At 37.3% G+C, this 20,012-nt stretch overlaps 1 long non-coding RNA gene and 1 pseudogene across 1 annotated transcript; both read right to left on the reverse strand.

Annotated features, from left to right (window-relative positions):
* Positions 1 to 526: 526 nt before the first annotated feature.
* Positions 527 to 19,481, reverse strand: LOC122019225 (annotated as a pseudogene).
* LOC122018831 lies at positions 4,676 to 5,213 on the reverse strand. Its single transcript, XR_006121919.1, has 3 exons — positions 5,074 to 5,213; positions 4,901 to 5,004; positions 4,676 to 4,813 (listed from the first exon to the last, which is right to left on the reverse strand). It is a non-coding gene; the product is annotated as an uncharacterized LOC122018831 (long non-coding RNA).
* Positions 19,482 to 20,012: the final 531 nt, after the last annotated feature.

Raw genomic sequence — 20,012 nt, forward strand, 5'->3', positions numbered from 1 at the left:
TGGAGCAGAAGGCTTCATATCAAGGGAAGCCTTTGAGAAGAACCCCCAAGGCTACTTCCATGGTCTCCATCATGGTGACAAGGGTGGCAAATGAACTGAGCCAATCAACTATCATTAATAATAACTTCTAATTGATGTAGCTTTTGGTTGGGATTAAAGTCTATGTCTGTTAATCGGTCGCATAAATCAATGAAGCAACTTCTTGCTATATATATATATATGTTCTTAGACCCTCTTAGTTACCTTTCAGAATGTTCAAGTAGTGCACTGTTAAAAGAGCTGATTAGATAATTCAAATATATTAAAAAAATACAGATAAACCTGTGTCTAACCTCCAGTACACACATTTGGGAAACTTGAAGAAACCACAAGTTTGTTGATTGATAAGTTTTTGAAATACATGTTAGAAAACTAATAACATAATTACTTCAACAAAGACATCAATCTTAAAGTATCAGTCCAGCATTTCTTGCCATCAAACATATTCCCAAGCACACCTATATTCTGTCATCTCATCGCCCATGTTTTAGTGTTTCATTCGAGTAGAGTCACTTAGACACCGTGGATAGAATGAAACACTAGCAATGGAGTAAGGAGATGGATGGCGTTCTACATCTTTGGTCTCGTCGAGCTCCATAGTGGTCTCGTCGGTGAAAGGTGGCTTGGTGGGTGCAGGAAGTTCTCTGTCAGTGCACAACATCAGCAAAGCAAATGCTACTGATGGCCTAAGTGAAGGACTCTCTTGGGTCCATAGAAGTCCCACATGGAACACCTGCATTATTTCCTATTTCACTGTGTCAACATCTTGATAATCGTCGAGAAGAATATTTGGATCGATCATCCATCAATTGTTCCTGATTGAAAATGCTTCCATGCCTACTCGATAAGCAACGAAAAGACCAAATATTTAGTACATACACCGAACATATACTAGCACAAATGATGTTCATTTGAGCGTCATTTGTTCCTCAAGTATGAGCAGCAGCTTGTGTAAGGAGACTCTCTGATGACTCGGAAAAACATTCATAAACTTTGCTCCGGTCACTATCTCAATCATAAGCACTCCAAAACTGAAGACATCAGCCTTCTCTGTCAGTTGTCCACGGGCTAAGTATTCTGGAGCCATGTAACCCCTGTCAAAAGATGCAAATTCTTATCAACATGTAAATAAATCGGCAAATACAATCTCAATGAGTTATTTTGCTCGTCTGAACTTTTGGAATCTGAATAGTTAAAATAGAGAAGGTTACTCACAGTGTTCCTGCTACTGCAGTGCTTATATGGCTCTTGTCATCTTGGAATGTTCTTGCTAGTCCAAAATCAGCAATTTTTGGTAGAAATTTTATGTCTAGTAGGATGTTGCTTGCTTTGATATCCCTATGGATTATTTTAATCTTTGAGTTCTGATCCAGATAAGAAAGACCTTCAGCCGTGCCGGTAATGATGCCCAACCTTCTATGCCAATTTAATTCCTTACCCCTCTCAGGATCTGTTGAAGTTATATAAAATACAAACCCTTTACTACATAGAAATGATTTAGTACAATAACCTTCAATATATCGAATTGATCTTATACCAAATAAGAAACCGTCGACACTCTTGTTTGGGAGGAATGTAGGAAAATAATTCGGACAGCATGGCCACGTTTTATTCTCGTTCATGATTTATTTAATTTTTATTTGATATTAATCTTTCCTATTTTAGTGGGATGAGTCATCCTATTCTTATGGTTAAATCTTATCACTTGAGTTGTATTTAAAGGGGTCGAAACTGTGAAACAAATCAGATCTTAGAATTAAAGTTTCTCCAGTTTCTATTTCTTAGTTATTTGTGCATTGCTTTCCACCTGTGCAGTTTTTCTCCCCTTGCTACTGTGTTTTTTTTAGTGCTACGTGTGGTTTTTTTTTTTCCTTTTCCTGCATCCTTTGCTATTCATCGATTCTGTGCCAACACTTGGTATCAGAGCGTTGGTAGTATAAGACATCCAAGAATCTACAATTCTATAAAATGTCGAGCATCCCAGTAAAGGAGAACGGCGGAGTGCCATTTCCCTATCCGATGCTAAGTCCTCACAATTATACTGTGTGGGCAATAAAGACAGAGGCGATCCTTGATGCCCAGGGAGTCTGGGAGGCGGTGGAGCCAGCGGAAGGAGCCCAGGTGGATGCAAAGAAGGACAAAAAGGCACGTGCATACATCCTGCAGTGTGTCCCCGAAGACATCCTTCTCCAGATCGCAACAAAGAAGACGGCGAAGGAAGTCTGGGACAGCCTCAAGACGAGGTACCTTGGTAGTGATCGGGTGAAGAAGGCACGTGTACAAACATTGAAGAGCGAGTTTGACGCTCTCCGGATGAAAGAGGCCGAAACGATTGATGAGTTTGCTGGCAAACTCAGCGCCCTAAGCAGCAAATTCTCCACCCTTGGAGCCACACTTGAAGATTCCTCGTTGGTAAAAAAATTGCTCGATTCTGTTCCTGATAAATTCTTCCCTATTGTTGCCGGCATTGAGCAGTTCTACGACCTTGAGTCTATACCATTTGAGGAGGCTATAGGGCGATTGAAGGCGTACGAGGAACGAACGCTTCGATTACGCAGCAACACCAACGGCACTGAAGGAGAGCTCCTACTTACTCATGCCGAATGGCAAATGCGACAAAAGGGGAGTAGCGTGGACACTTCGTCAGGAGGCAAGGAACGTGGGTCCAACAGCTCTAATCGTGGAAAAGGGCGTGGGCGTGGGCGGGGCCGAGGGCGCGGTCGTGGTCGTGGTACACAGCGCCAAGATAGTGCAGGAGGCACGAGCGGCAACAACAGTGGCACTCATGACAAGAGACACATAAAATGCTTCAATTGTGAGAAAATGGGGCATTATGCGTCTGAATGCTACAGCAAGCGTCGTGGAGATGAGGCTCACCTCACTTGCGCCACCGATGAAGAGCCAGCACTAATGATGACCATGTTCCACGAAGAATCTCAGCGGCAGGATACCATTCTGCTCAGTGAAGAGAGGTTGCTACCGGAGGTGTACCGGGGCGTCAAGAAAGGTGAAGACAAAGACGTTTGGTACCTTGACAATGGTGCCAGCAATCACATGACTGGACATCGCGAGAAGTTTCAAGAACTAGATGAAACTATCACCGGGAGGGTGAGGTTTGGCGATGGATCAACCATTGAGATCATGGGCAAGGGGACGGCTGTGTTCGAATGCAAGAACGGCGATCAGAAGACCCTCCACGAGGTATACTACATTCCGAAACTTTGTAGTAATATCATAAGCCTTGGTCAGTTGACAGAAGCTGGGAACGAGGTGCACATGGAAGGAGATACCATGAAGGTGATTGATAGGAGCAGGAAGCTCTTGATGCTGGTAAAGCGAACGCAAAATCGCTTGTACAAGATAACCTTGAAGACATTCAAGCAAGTCTGCCTCCAAGCAAGCCTAGAAGACCCCACCTGGTTATGGCATGCAAGGCTCGGACATGTAAACTTTCATGACTTGAAGCTGTTGGGGGAGAAGAAATTGGCGGTTGGTGTGCCACTATTGCCCCAGACGAACAAGCTTTGCGAGGTGTGTGTGATCTCCAAACATGCAAGATCGTCATTCCCGCACCAAGCAAACTTTAGAGCGACGAAGCCTTTGGAACTTCTCCATGCTGATATCTGCGGGCCAATTTCACCAAGTACACTTGCCGGTAACAAGTATTTCTTTTTGATTGTTGATGATTGCACAAGGTGGATGTGGGTATTTGTCTTGACAGCAAAGAAAGATGCATTCCAAGCATTCAAGAAGTTCAAGTCCGTGACGGAGAACACGACTGAGTACAAGATCAAGACACTTCGGACAGACCGTGGCGGTGAGTTTCTATCCACGGAGTTCACTCGATTCTGTGAAAATGAAGGAATTGAGAGGCACCTTTCGGCTCCCTACACACCCCAACAGAATGGCGTTGTGGAGCGTCGTAACCGCACAGTGATGGCTATGGCAAGATCTCTCCTCAAGGGTACACATATGCCGGCAAGGTTCTGGGGAGAGGCGGTTAGGCATGCTGTCTATCTGCTAAACCGTCTCCCAACTAAAGCGCTAGGAGAACGTACTCCATTTGAAGCTTGGATGGGGAGAAAGCCACATCTTGCCCACTTGAAGGTGTTTGGTTGTATTGCCTATGCAAAAAATACAACCCCTCACCTTAAGAAACTTGACGACAGAAGCTCACCTATGGTATACTTAGGAGTCGAAGAAGGCTGCAAAGCTCATCGTCTATTTGATCCAAGGCATAACAAGCTACAAGTAAGTAGAGATGTAATATTTCAAGAAAATAGTGAATGGACATGGAACGCAGGTGCTGATAAAGAAGACTTACCTGAGTTTGTGGTGGTGAATGCATTCAACACCGACGAGGTGATTGTTACTGCAGACATTGAGGCAGCGGCGGAAGATGTCACACCATCATCAAGTCTATCTACCCCATCTTCAACAAGAGCATCAAGTCCGTCTACACCATCATCGAGCACCCAAGCAACTACCTCACCCGAGTCTCATGAAGGGCCAGTCCGTTATAGGTCCATTGCCGATATCTATGCCAACACTGAGGAAATAATTGGTATTGATGAAGAGGAGAATGAGGTAATGCTGATGATGTCAAAAGAGCCGACCTGTTACCAAGAAGCTGCATCCGAGGCTTGCTGGTACGAAGCAATGGAGGAAGAACTGAAGACTATTGAGATGAACAAGACCTGGACCCTAACTGAGCTCCCATTAGGCCACAAACCTATCGGCCTAAAATGGGTGTTCAAACTGAAGAAAGATTCAGCTGGAAAAGTGGTCAAGCATAAAGCAAGATTAGTTGCTAAAGGCTATGTGCAAAAACAAGGCATCGACTTTGAAGAGGTATTTGCACCTGTCGCTAGACTTGATACTATTCGAGTCATTCTTGCACTTGCAGCAAATCAAGGCTGGGAGGTACACCATCTAGACGTGAAGTCGGCATTTCTGAACGGAGAGCTGGAAGAAGAAATATATGTCACTCAACCAGAAGGATTTGAAATACAAAATCAGAAACACAAGGTGTACAGGTTATCCAAGGCCCTCTATGGACTGCGGCAGGCTCCACGAGCTTGGAACATGCGGCTGAACAGGAGTCTGAAAGAGCTCGGCTTCAAAAAATGCAATCAAGAACATGCAGTATATACAAGAGGTAAAAGAGAAGCTAGTATACTTGTTGGAGTGTATGTTGACGATCTCATCGTGACAGGAAGGAGCACAGAAGGAATAAACAAGTTCAAACAACAAATGATGACAGAATTTGAGATGAGTGATTTGGGTCTTCTCTCCTACTACTTAGGAATTGAAGTGGAACAACAGAAGAGCCGAATTTTACTTAGACAATCAGCCTATGCTAAGAAAATTCTATCTCAATTCCAGATGGCAGACTGTAATGCCACAAAGCAGCCGATGGAACCCAAGACACAACTGCATAAAGACCTGGAAGGGACTCCAATTGATGCCACGGAGTACAGGCGCGTCATTGGCTGTCTAAGATATCTGTTACACACACGGCCAGACCTATCATATTCTGTCGGCATGACGAGCAGATACATGGAAAAGCCTACAAGCATGCATCATAAGGTGGTCAAACAGATCCTCAGGTATTTGAAAGGTACAATCTATTTTGGACTTGCTTACACAAAGGGACCCCAGGAAATTAATATATTCGGCTACTCGGACAGCGATTTAGCCGGCGATCTCGACGGGAGGAAAAGCACAAGTGGAATGGCTTTCTATTTTAATGAAAGTCTGGTGTCCTGGAACTCACAGAAGCAGAAGACAGTGACGCTTTCATCTTGTGAGGCAGAATTCATGGCAGCCACAACTGCAGCTTGTCAAGCTTTGTGGTTAAGAAGCCTTGTCAGTGAATTAACCGGTGAAGAGCCAAAACCGGTAACGTTGTTTGTTGACAACAAATCTGCTATAGCACTCATGAAGAATCCAGTATTCCATGGTCGAAGCAAGCATATAGATACAAGATTTCATTTTATCAGAGAATGTGTTGAGAATGGACAGATTGTGGTTGAGTTCATTAATACTGGAGAACAGCGAGCTGATGTATTGACTAAAGCACTGCCAGGAGTGAAGTTAGCTGTCATGCGACAACTACTCGGCGTTCGTGATTTAGAGCCATGTCAGAATTAGGGGGAGTAAATGTAGGAAAATAATTCGGACAGCATGGCCACGTTTTATTCTCGTTCATGATTTATTTAATTTTTATTTGATATTAATCTTTCCTATTTTAGTGGGATGAGTCATCCTATTCTTATGGTTAAATCTTATCACTTGAGTTGTATTTAAAGGGGTCGAAACTGTGAAACAAATCAGATCTTAGAATTAAAGTTTCTCCAGTTTCTATTTCTTAGTTATTTGTGCATTGCTTTCCACCTGTGCAGTTTTTCTCCCCTTGCTACTGTGTTTTTTTTAGTGCTACGTGTGGTTTTTTTTTTTCCTTTTCCTGCATCCTTTGCTATTCATCGATTCTGTGCCAACAAGGAACTCATAAACGAGAAGGCTTTCAGGTCCCGAGCAACTGCAACCCAACACCCTAACAAGGTTCTTATGCTCCACGCTGTTAATTATGTTGACTTCATTGTAGAAATCTGCAACGCGGTGCTTATTGTTGAAGAACAGCCTCTTCACAGCAATTTCTCTTCCGTCGACCAAAGTTCCCTATCAGCAAGTTGCAAGTTCATCAAACATTAGAACCACAACCTAATGCTTTGGTCTTACAAAATTACACAATCCTGTAACCTATAGAATTTTGCTGGTTCTTTTAAAGAGAGTACAATGATTTTGTTACTTAGAAAAATTATTTTGTTATTTAGTAAATATTTTAAAACTTAAGTTGACAAGGTATTTTTAAAAAGTTTTGGTGCACAATGATTCTTTTTTAATATATATATATTTTGAAAACTCACCTTCAAGCTTTGTGTTCTTTTAATTTAGACCAATCCCCTATACACATAGGAAGTTTTCCTTATAGTTAACAAGAAGTCTTAAGAATGTGTTAGGTTAAGGGGGAGCCCTGATTGAAAGACCAAAAGGAATCTTTAAAAAATTACTTTTGAAAATCTTTGAAACTAAGCTTGAAAAATTATTTTCATAATCTTTTACAAAATCTCTCTTTACTTTACAATTTTTTTTTGTGAAAATACATTAAAAAAATATATATACTTAAACTTTCAAAAGTTATTAATTGCGAGAACTCACTTTTGTCACTTAGAAAATTTGTTTAAAAGTTAGAAAAAAAAGGAGTCTTAATTCAAAAAATTCTCTTTACCTGAGTTTTCCTTGAAAGATGTTTTATAAACACTTTGGAGAGTTTTTTTTTCTTCTCACACATTGTTGGTGCAAAACCTAATAGAAACTAACATTAAGTTCATATTCTTTTGACGTGTGCCAAAAGAGGAGAATGATATCTTAAGTTAGAAAAATCTTAAGTTAGAAAAGTTAAAACATTCCTAACCTCTCTCAACTAATTTTTAAAATTTCTCAAATCTTGAGAATTAACCCTTAAAAGACCCAAACCTAACTTAAGAAAATTATCAAACATCAAAAAGGGAGAGATTGTTAGTGTAATCGACCTCTAGGGTTTCGATGTTTGACAATATAACCAAGCGTTGACCCAAACATGACTTGATGTTTGGGAGAGAGAAGTCTAGTTAAGTCTAGATGACTAGCAAAGGTAAATCCTAACTTAAGGTTAGGTAAAGTGGAAGTCCCAGTGACTGAAGCCGGGCCCTAGTGAGTGAAGCTAGGTGGTGGAAGTCCCGGTGAGTGAAGTTGGGCCCTAGTGAGTGAAGGTAGGTGGTGGAAGTCCCGGTGAGTGAAGTCGGGCACTAGTAAGTGAAGTTAGGTGATGAGAGTCCTGGTGAGTAAAGTCAGACCCTAGTGAGTGAAGGTAGGTGGAAGAAGTCCTGGTGAGTGAAGCCAGGCTCTAATGAGTGAAGCTAGGTGGAGGAAGTCCTTGTGAGTGAAGCCAGACAATGGAAGTTCTAGTGAGTGAATCTAGGCAATCCTAGGAGGTAACTCTAGGTTATACTTGATATCTGTTAATACTGTGTTAACTCAGTGTTGCAGGGAAGCTCAGCTAGGTCGACGGGCTGACCAGGTACCTAACACGAAGTCTAGACGAGTCGAAGGGTTGACCGGACGTCTGGCAGATAAGTACAGGTAAGTCACTGGAGGAGAGTGACTGTGAGGATGCGTTCCCGGGAAGCGAATATTAGGCGTCGATCCAACTTAGATCCATTTCGGACACCTAAGTCGAGATCGTGACTAGATTCTTGTCTCGAGGAGACGGAATCTAATTAATATTTTATTTAATCATAGATTATGCTAACACTCTGTTTTGCAGGATATATATTACCTCGAACTAACATTTTCGTGCAGGTAGGAAGCTACTGGAAAACATGGGTCCGAGCGCCCGGAAGGGATCCGGGCGCCTGGAGGCAAGATTTATCCACAAATGTCACCTCGCCACGTGGAGATCCCTGGTTGGCTTGGCTACGTCATATTCAGGGCTACCGAAAAGATCCAGGCACCCTGAACCTCCTATATTAGGAGGGTAGAGGCTGGAGTCACAACAACAATGAAAGAACTACTCTTCTGTGCTCCTGCGACACTGCGAAAGCTCTCTGACAAAAGTGCTAGTTTGTTTTGTCTTTCTTTTCTTATTGTCGGGGTTTCACCGCTAATTAATTCTTGTACTTAGTTTGTAATAAACTCTCGAATTATTAGTGATTGTCCATCGAAAGTACTCTTGCGTGCGGGCCTTGGAGTAGGAGTCGCCAAAGGCTCCGAACCAAGTAAATCATTATGTTTGCTTTGGCTTGTCTATTTTTCCGCTGCGTACGTATCTCGATAATTTTTAAATCGCTATTCACCCCCTCTAGCGAAACTCATGTTTCAACAAAAGGTACAACTAATTCTTTAATTCCACTGTGTAATTAGTCGATTTTTCTTTGTATCGATTTTGAATACTAACACAAGAGGCGAGCGATCTTGTACTTCGATCAAGGTGTGCTTTGATTCGTCAAGAACTTGATTGATTGATCAAACACATGTCTGATCGAACATACGGGTTGTTAGGAAAAGTTCTATATTTGTATAATTTTTGTATAGGAAAATTTAAACAGAACGAAATTTCAACGCTCTTCAGAACTTAAAGTCAAAAGCGAGCATCTATTCATCCACTCTAACTGCATCTAACGATCCATCAAAATGTGTTAATGTAATCATGCCCCCAATATGATTTTGATATTTGCCAAAGATTTAAAGTTAGATTCATATTGTAATGTGTGTCAAGTGTGTAAGTGTAAGTTAATAATATATATGTACAATGAATGAACTCTAAGAAGATAAAGGTCGACTAAATATTTGATAAAAAAAAAAGAGTTCAACATGTGTTGATAATTGGATGAAGATCAAACGAGTCATCGAACATTTGATAAAAGAGAAGTCTAACAAATATTGATAAATATGAAGGTCCGACAAGAGTTGGCAGACATAGAAAACTTGAAAGTGATACCTCTTGGTAAACGAGAAATCATGATAAATCAAGATTCGATTGAATAATTAGCACAAGATTAGAGGACTATAAAAGTGGAGGTGAGGGAAGCTCGAATAACAATCACTGATACATCAATTCCACTAAGTTTAAGTTCTCTTATTTTTCAATTATTTTATTTAATTATTGTCTTGCTTTTATTTTTTTGGCAAGCTCTATCGTTTGCAAATTCTTTTATAGCATTTAATATTTTCATATCATTGTAAAAGCTTTTGTAAAGAAGATTTCTTTTCCTAGGTTTCTTTGAAGAAAAAAAATTAGTGAGTCATTAAAAGTGCGTAGGCGGTGGAGAATGAAGATTCCAAACTATGTAAATTGTCGGGTACTCTTTCTAATACATGGGGTTTCGAACTTTAAGAGAATATAGTTTCTGATTTGGATTGAATTATAAATTTTTTTAATATATTAAATTAAAACTTATTCAGAAATTTATATTTATTATTGGATGTAACTCATAATAACTTAATTTTAGACTTAAAAAATAGTATTTAAAACATTTTCGAATGCTCCGAATAATTTGTATCCTTTTATTAAGGTTATTTTCGTCTTTTACATCATTAAATTTTTTAGACCAATTAAACTTTGTTTAATTGATCTGAGGGGATTTTCTTTGCTTTGAGCTAACATTATTTGGTTAAATCTAAAAACAAATTCTCTGCATTTGACGATTTCTTATGTCTTCCTTAGAAATTTCTCTGTTAGAACTAGCCTATAAAATTGTCATTATTATGTCCGATGTCACTTTCTTATGGTTTCATTTACTTACTACATCTATAATTTCATTGTGCTTATAACTATAGTTTTTGAATTTGTTTTATTGTGCTATTCACTAACACCCTCTTTTGCCATAGACGTGGCAAAAGGTGACTCGCTCACCCCAAATGCCCCTCATCGTTGGCCCCATGGCAAGATGAAGAGAGTAAATCACGTTGACCAAATGACTTCTCTAAGTAGAAGAGATTTTATTGCCCAAGGGATTATTCTTCGGGGATTTGATCTCTACTCTTATACGATAATCGACCATCCAAGTACCAACTCGGTTATACTCGTGGGGCCCTCTATTTGTTGGTGCAATTATCCTATAGTCAAGGTTGATCAATTTAACTAAGTTCGGATTGATCCGAGCTTAAGTTTTGATGTTTAACAATGTGTGAAAGAGAAATCAAGTAGGTCAAAAGAGGATTAGATACTTCATTGAAAAAATTTTAATTGGAGGTTTGATAAAGGAAATTTCAAACTGATGTTAGGCAAGGGGCAACCCTACTGGAGGTTAGGCAGTAGAAAATTCTAACTGAGGGTAGGCAAGGGAAATCCCTAACTGAAGATTAGACAACGGAAAGTCCTAATTAGAGATTAGATAAAGGAAAGTCCTAACTGAAGTTAGGGAAGGAGAAGCAGTCCTAACTAGAGTTTAGGCAAGGGTGAGAAGTTTACCAAGTGACTAGTCCTAATTGGAGGTTAGAAAAGGAAAGTCCTAACTAGAGGTTAGGAAAGGGTGAGAAATCTATCGAGTGACTAGTTCTAATTGGAGGTTAGGCAAGAGAAGTCCTAACTCGAGATTAGGCAAGGGTGAGAAGTCTATCAATTGATTAGTCCTAAATGGAGATTAAATAAGGAAAATCCTAACTAGAGGTTAGGCAAGGGTGAAAAGTCTATCGATTGACTAGTCCTAACTGGAGGTTAGGAAAGGAAAGTCCAACGGAAAAGTTAGTAAGAGGAAAATCCAAGCAAGTCAAGGAAGATCGGATACTTGGTGAGAAAATTCAAGTGGGTCAAAGGTTGACCGAACACTTAGTGATTGAAAGTCCAATGGGAGGTTCGCACGAGATGGAAGTTCCAAGTGGATCAAAAGTTAACCGAACACTTTGTAAAGAAGCCCTAACAAGTCAAAGTTGATTGGATGTTAGGCAATAAAAAGTCCCAATAGGTCATGGATAACCGAATGTTAGGTAAAGGAATCCTAAACTCAGATTCTAGGTGTTAGGGTGTAATGTCCCTGGTTTTTCCTTTATTTTTTTTCCAATTCATAAATGTAATTGTAGATGTCACTTGCTCATACTTCTATAGCAGTTTCTTAGTTCAAATAAAATTACATATATGGTTCGAAAAATAACATAGCTAAATGCGGAAATTAAACTGGAAGATCTTTGGATTATATTGTCATTGTTCCGAGCTGGCTCACTGGTCAATGTCTCCTGTCTCATTTGTTCCATTGTCTGAAAAAGAAAGGTTAAAATCTATGAGTTGAGAGACTCAACATATTCAAAATTGTGTCATGCAACAGTTAGCGCCTATAATCCAGTGTACTAAAGGAAACCATGTTTTAGGTAACTAGGGATCTTCCTACCAACATACCACGAACGTACGCATAGGCATCTACATAAACATGAGGGCATAAATATAAGCATACGAACAGACATAATCATGAGCATGTACATTAGCATAATGTAAGCATAAACATAAACATATGAACAAACATAATCATGAGCATGTACATCAGCATAACATAAGCATACGAATAGACATAATCATGAGCATGCATATAAGCATAACATAAGCATAAACATAAGCATACGAACAAACATAATCATGAGCATGTATATAAGTATAACATAAGCATAAACAAAAGCATAAGAATAAACATAATCATAAGCATACGCATAAATATAACATAAGCATAAACATAAACATACGAATAAACATAATCATGAGCATGTATATAAGCAATAACATAAAGCATACGAACAGATATAATCATGAGCATGTACATAAGCATAAATATAAACATATGAATAGACATAATCATGAGCATGTATATAAGTATAACATAAGCATAATTTATCATAAAATCTTTTTAAGGTAAGGATCATTGAAATTGACTAGCTATCATTATATGGTCGATTGATCAATCTCAGCAATAAAATCATGGTACCAGGCGGCGGGACATCAACAACCACTTTTCTGTTAGTGTGTCTTGGCCTATAGTTGGTGGGGTCTCCAGCAACCCTTTTGTTGCTGAGCCGTGGCCTATGAAAATCTGGTGTTAGGCTCCCTCTAGGATCTTGGCCCATAAACGAGGTCCCTCTGGGGCCTTCTCCCTCATAGTATTATCATAGATCATTATCATAATCATTTTTTCATAGTCAACTTACCCAATATTGGGCTACCTCTAGGGTCTTGTCCCGTAAACAGGGTCTCTCTAGGGCTTTTTCCCTCATGATATTCTCATTCAATCTTTATCATTATCATTATCACTTTGTTATAGTCAACCTACTCGATATTAGGCTCCCTCTAGGGCCTTATCCCATAAACAGGGTCCTCTGGGGCCTTTCCCCTCACTGTATCCTCATTCAATCTTTGTCGTTATCATTATCACTTTGTTACAGATAACCTACCCGATATTGGGCTCCCTCTGGGACCTTGTCCCGTAAACAGGGTCCCTCTGGGGCCTTTTCCCTCACGGTATCCTTATTAAATCATTATCATTATCATTATCATTATCACTTTAAGGTATAATAATCATACATACGAAGAATATGAACATAAACTTGAGTGCAATTTCATAACATAAGCTTAAACATAGACTTGTATATCAATATAACATTAGCCAACATAGAAACTTAGACATGGAATAATCGTAAATCTATGCAAATTCATATCATAACTATAGCTTACTAAACCATCATGATGTGAAGCAAGGGTAAGCACAAGGATACTAAGCAAATTCCAAAACATAGAAGTTCTAGGAGCTAACATGATATCATCCACTAAATGAGCAGAAGAGCATAGGAATTTGTGAAATTCGAACCTTGCAAATGGTGGGTACTAACATGGTATCATCTACTAAAACTAAGGGCATAAGGACCTATAAAAAATCTGAAACCTACAGGTTTATAGAAGATAACATGGTATCACCTTCTTAAACCAATAAAGAGCATAAGGATCTATAAAATTTGAAACTTAAAAATTTATAGGAGCTAACATGGTATCATTTTCTTAACATATACTTACAAACCAAAAATCAAAACTCATTTAGGGTACCTAAACATACATAAATGTGAGGAACTAAAATAAAACATGATATGAGAAAAAACATGAAACAATGGTAGAGCAATCATGATGAACAAACGCTAAAACAGGATTTAAAACTACTCATATCATATTCGAAACTTGTAAGGTCTATAACATAATTTGAGCATGCATTGTTCTCTAGTTTCTAATGGAAAATAAGTAGAAGAACATGAAACCATTGTAGAGCAATCTCATGGTGATTAAACCCTTAAAAACAAAATTTAAAACTACTCCTATCATATCCGAAGCTTGCAAGATCTATAACATAATTTGAACATGCATTGTTCTCTAGTTTCTAATGGAAAACAAATAGAAGAACATGAAACCATTGTAGAGTAATCTCATGGTGATTAAACCCTTAAAAACAGAATTTAAAACTACTCCTATCATATCCAAAGCTTGCAAGATATATAACATAATTTGAGCATGTAAAGATCTCTAGTTTCTAATGGAAAACAAATAGAAGAACATGAAGCAACTATAGGGTAACATCATGATGAATAAACTCCTAAAAATAGTGATTAAAACCAAACCTATAGAATCCGCAACTTACTAGGCCTACAAATCCATGTGAGCATGAAAAGATCCTTAACTTCTAAGGGTAAACCAATAGCAAAACATGGGGCAAATTTTTGTACATCATCCAAATAAATAGCTCCTAAAAATAGTGGTTAAACTCCTTCTATAAATCTGAAACACCCAAGCTTTATAATTCAAATTGAGCATAAAAAGGGTCTTCTATCTTCCAAGGGAAAACAATTAGAAGCATGTAACATTATGGGGTACAACATCCATATAACTAACTCCTAAAAATAGAATTTAAACTCCCTCTTAAAGGATATGAAACTTACACCAATCCCAAGCACCACTAGAGCATCAAAGCTTGTTATTTTTCAAGTAGAGATGAGAAAGGAAACTAAACCATAGTGTCATCATTTCAAAACCAAAAGGAACATAGGGAGAAGCTATAAAATCCAGAACTTACCATCTATACAAATCATTTGGAGCATAGGGAAAGAACCTAAATCATGGTATCATCCTCCCAAAATAGACAAGAACATCAAAACTAAAGGGATCCGAATTCCACGAAATTATAGAAACTAACTAGTGCATTGAACAAAGTAGGAAACATGTAGATTTTGTAAAGGAAAACATAATGAACAATCCTTAACAAATTAGTGAGGGAACTTCCCCTCATGAATATGAAATCCTCATTATTACAAACCTTTAAAACTTAAGATGGGAACTTAAACTAGAGCATCACACATCAATCTATGGTACCCGAAATTTATAAGACTATAGAAACTAACTAGAGCATTACAAGTTAAGGAACATGCCTTAAGTACTTAACTATTAACTCCTTATCTTCCCTTGAAACTCTAGCACTGGTGGAGAAACAAAGGGAGAGGGATTCTTAGGGCCAGTGGCAACATCCAAAGGGAGGCTTTTGAAGGTAAGATTTAAATAAGAGAGGGAACTTAGGACTTGATCTCAATTTCTAATTCTTATAAATTTTATATAAAACTTCATCCTAAGTTTTTATCACTATCCTTTATCCATATCCATAATTATATAAATTTCATATATACATATATAATTTGTATATGATATATTGTAGTTCTTAGTTAATATCTACAACATATACATTTTATATATTATGTATGTTCAGGCATATAAGTTGATATATAAATTCTTATAACTTTATTTACATACTAGTTAGATTTTATAAATGCTAAGACACATATATTATTTTTATAGAACTTAATAATATAAACCTATATCCATGGTTATATAATTACATATATATCTATATATATACAATTTGTAAGTTATATATTTATAAATGCTAAGTCATTTATATTATTTTTACAAAACTTAATACTAAGTTTAAATAGAAACCTATATTCATAGTTATATAATTCCATATATATCCACATATATTAAATTCATAAGTTATAGATTTATAAATGCTAAGTCATTTATATTATTTTTATAAAATTTAATACTAAGTCTAAATAGAAACTTATATCCATGGTTATATAATTTCATATATATCCACATATATAATCCGTATGTTTATATTAGTATAGTGATAAGTTATTAATATTTTATTTAATTTTGTGTACACCATATATATTTTACTTCTATATTGTTTAGATGAACAACCTATAATAAAATTTATAAATCTTTATCAATTTTACACATATTTGTATTTTATTATCTTCGTAATATAATTAATAAATTCGTAATTAAATATGAATTCTAATTACTTACAATTAATCCCATAAATATCTTTAATTAAAGAAATTTGAAATCTAATTAAATTCTAATTCAATCCTATAAATACCTTTATTTAAATAAATTCAAAATCTAATTGAATTATAATTAACCTAATAAATCTCCTTAATTAAATAAATCTAAATTCTAATTAAATTTAAATTTAATCTAATAAATATCCTTAATTAAATAAGTAGTTTCAGACATTACATAGGGTTGGATAATCAATTACGACAATTGATTGGCCTAAAACAATCGATTAGGGTAATCGATTGAGAGCATTTTTGCGAAAGCATAGAAGGTGTCAAAAATGATTAGACAAGTGATTATGACAATACCAATCGATTAGGGTAATAGATTGGACAGTGTGTCTTTCGCGAACAGAAAAGTTCTGAATTGATTGAGGTAATCGATTCGTGCTTCACCAATCGATTGGGGCCTTTTTCGCGAAAGAACAGAAAGTGCGGGAATCGATTGGGCAATCAATTAGGCAGCTTGTTCTCTCACGAATAGAAGCTCCAGAATCTTTTAGAAGTTGAAAATCAATTGATATAACTCACCAATTGATTAAACATGCAAAAAAGAATCGTTCTATAGTGTTGGTCCCTTTGGCGACCGGCTAGAGGGGTGTGAATAACTTGCACAACAAAAACACAAAAATACCTTTCTCGAACTTTTACAGCTTTAATAAATCTAACACTTCATAACAAATAAGAGACTAATTAAAGAGAAGAAGAGGCACAACAAGATTTACTTGGTTACAACCAGGGAAGTTATTAATCCAAGGAAGTGGTAAGCACACTAAGCTCTCTTTCAGGAAGAGAAGCTTCTTTACAGCAATTAACGTACTAGATCAGAAAGCTAAATGAAAGAGAAATGATTACAAGTGTTATATCTAACCTTCTGCGACTAGGGCTGTATTTATAGCTCTGGTCGGGGTTCCTGGAAGGGTTCTAGGCACTTGAGGGGATAAACTTTTATCCCCATCGCAACAGAATATGGCACGTCACATTTCGGGTAAAAACCTGCTCCAGACCCCCGGACCAAAGTTAACCTTATGTTAACTTGTTTAATCTGGATTCTAGCTCTAGCTTCACTCTCTTGGGTCTGGATCTTTGGCTCCGGCTCTAGTTCCGCTTGGGTGATCTCGGCCATCCAGAATAGGACTCACCCGAACCCAACTTCCGGCCTTCAAGCATTCTTCCGCTTTGGCTTCTCGTCCCTCAGACACGTCGCGCGCCTCCTTCTCGTCTGCCAGCGTACTCTTCTATAACACCTTGTTCCTCGAACGCACCGAACCCGTCAGCTCTCTCCCTTGCCGTCATTTTAGCTAGCCGCGTCTTTCGCTCGACTTCCTGTGCTCCTAAGTTCCTGCAAACTTAAACACAGGGGTTAAATACCAATAGAACCTAACTTTAATTAGTTGATCATATCAAAACTACCACAGGGTACTTACAATCTCCCCCTTTTTGATAAACAAACCCCAAGTTAAGTTAGGGTAAAACCATAAAAAAAAAATAACAGTTATAAAATAAGATTTTTTGCAAGTACAAAAATTAACAAAAATTAAAAATTTTACTACCCTCTCCCTAGACTTAATCTTTACTACTCCCCCTTTTGATCTCATTAAAAATAAGGTATTTAAAAAAATTTTACTTAACAACAATAAAAAGTCTAAGGGACAATTAAAAAAAATATTAAAGTTTAAGCTTTGAATTTTTTTAAACATATTTAAGGTAGAAAAATATTTCATATAAAGTTGAAATTATCATTAAAAAAATTTTCTAAAAAATTTTAACATTTGAAAATTTTCTTACAGTTAAGTGATAAAGTTCTCAGAAAAATTAACTTTTAAATAATATCTAACAAAATTTTTGATAAACATTTGAAAGCTTTTTTATAACAACTAATTGTTTAACAGTTAGTCAATTAAATACTTATTTCAATAATTAGTTTCCAGGGCACTAGGGCTTCTTGGATATTGGAGCAACAACTACTTTCTAGATAAATTCTTTTAAAGAAATTAAATATTTAACTTTTTGTCTGAAAGCTAAAAAAAATAATTAATCTAAATATGATTTTGGAACCCAAAATAGGTTCCTTCCTACAGGATTAATTAAAAATTTTTTTAGGAATATATTTCTATGATATTTTCCTAATTTAGCCCTTATGGTATTTAAAATACCAACTTAAACTATTATATCTCCTAATTTTTTGATTATTTGAGCATGCACAAATTTTCAAATATTCTATTTCTATTTTCAACTTGTCATTTTCTATTTTTACTTTGTCAAAGTCTTCTAATCAACAAGAACTAGCTAAGGTTAATTTTAATTCCTTATTTTCTTTTTCTAACTTACAACAATTTGTTGATAATATTTTTATAAACTGAAATAAATTGTCAGGAGGAAGAGACTATATCTGACTTACCTTGTCGATCCTATAATCTGAAGCTCCCTCTGAAGTGCTTCTTTCTTCTGATGTCGCTCCCCCTTCATCGATGCTCTCGATGCTCATTTCAGACGAGCTTGCTTTATCTTCGTCTTCTTGGTGACTTGCCACTAGTGCAAGTCCGACAAGGGCTTTTATTTTCGATTCAAACGACGTTTCATCCCATATCACTTTTAGATTATACTTGGTCTGGGCTAGCTTTGTGTTCTTATCCTTATCCTTGTCCTTGCCCTTCAATTTTGGGTAGTTGTCTTTTACATGTCCTTCTTCATTGATGTGGTAGCATCTTGCTTTTCTTTTTCTTCTTGTACCCTGTACTTGATTAAATTTATTAGTTTTAAATAACTTTTTTAATTTTCTTACCATCAGTGCCATTTTGTCTTCATCGAGAGAAGATTCAGAATCTCGTTCATCCATTTTTTCCTTTAAAGCAATGTTGTACTTTGGCTCCTTCTTCAGATTTGCACATCTTGTTTCATGGACTTCAAATATTGAAAATAATTCTTCTAAAGTACTTGATTCTAAATCCTTAGATAAACAATAAACATCTACTAAGGATGCTCATCCAATAGTCCTAGGAAATGCATTAAGCGCGTACCTTAGAGAATCTCTGTTGCTTACCCTTTTCTCCGAGATTTGTGAGTCTGGTGATGAGTTCCTTTATTCTTGAGTGAAAATCTCCAATAGTTTCTCCTTCTTCTAATTTGATGTTGCTGATCTGGTTCCTGAGCAAATTCCTTCTTGTGAGTTTCGCCTCTGAGGTTCTATCGTGTAGTTCCAGGAATTTCTCCCAAAGCTCCTTTGCTAACTCATAGGCTCCGATCCGATTGACTTCTTGTGGCGGTAAGACAGTTAGCAGATGGAACTTTGCTATGCCATTTACCACGAAGTCGGCCTGCTTCTTCTTCATCCATTGGTATTCTTCTTTATCCTCAAGTGCTACAAAACTAAATTTCATTATTAGAAGTAAATCGAAATCTGTTTTAAAGAATACCTCCATCATTTTCTTCCAGCTCGCGAATTCCGCCTCGAACTTTGGTGGGTAAATACTCGGTCTGGCCATCTCGTGTGCTTCGTTCGACGGTTAGTTCTCCTGAAGCTGTTGGTCTCTGATACTACTTATTGGTCCCTTTGGCGACCAGCTAGAGGGGGGTGAATAGCTTATACAACAAAAACACAAAAATACTTTTCTCAAACTTTTACAGTTTTAATAAATATAACACTTTCATAAAAAATAAGAGACTAATTAAAGAAAGGAAGAGGTACAATGGGATTTACTTGGTTACACCAGGGAGGTTCTTAATCTAACGAAGTTGAGAGCACACTAAACTCTTCTTCAGGCAGAGAAGCCTCTTTACAATAATCAACACACTAGATTAGAAAGCTAAACGAAAGAGAAATGATTACAAGTGTTCTATCTAAGCTTCTGGGACTAGAGATGTATTTATAGTCCTGGTCGAGGTGCCTGGAAGGGTTCTAGGCGTCTGGGGGGATAGACTTTTATCCCCATCGCAACGGAACATGCCACGCCGCGTTCTGGATAAAAACCTGCTCCAGGCACCCAGAAGGGTTCCGAGCGCCCGGACCAAAGTTA

Source organism: Zingiber officinale, chromosome 9A (assembly GCF_018446385.1).
Source record: "Zingiber officinale cultivar Zhangliang chromosome 9A, Zo_v1.1, whole genome shotgun sequence".
NCBI lineage: Eukaryota > Viridiplantae > Streptophyta > Magnoliopsida > Zingiberales > Zingiberaceae > Zingiber > Zingiber officinale.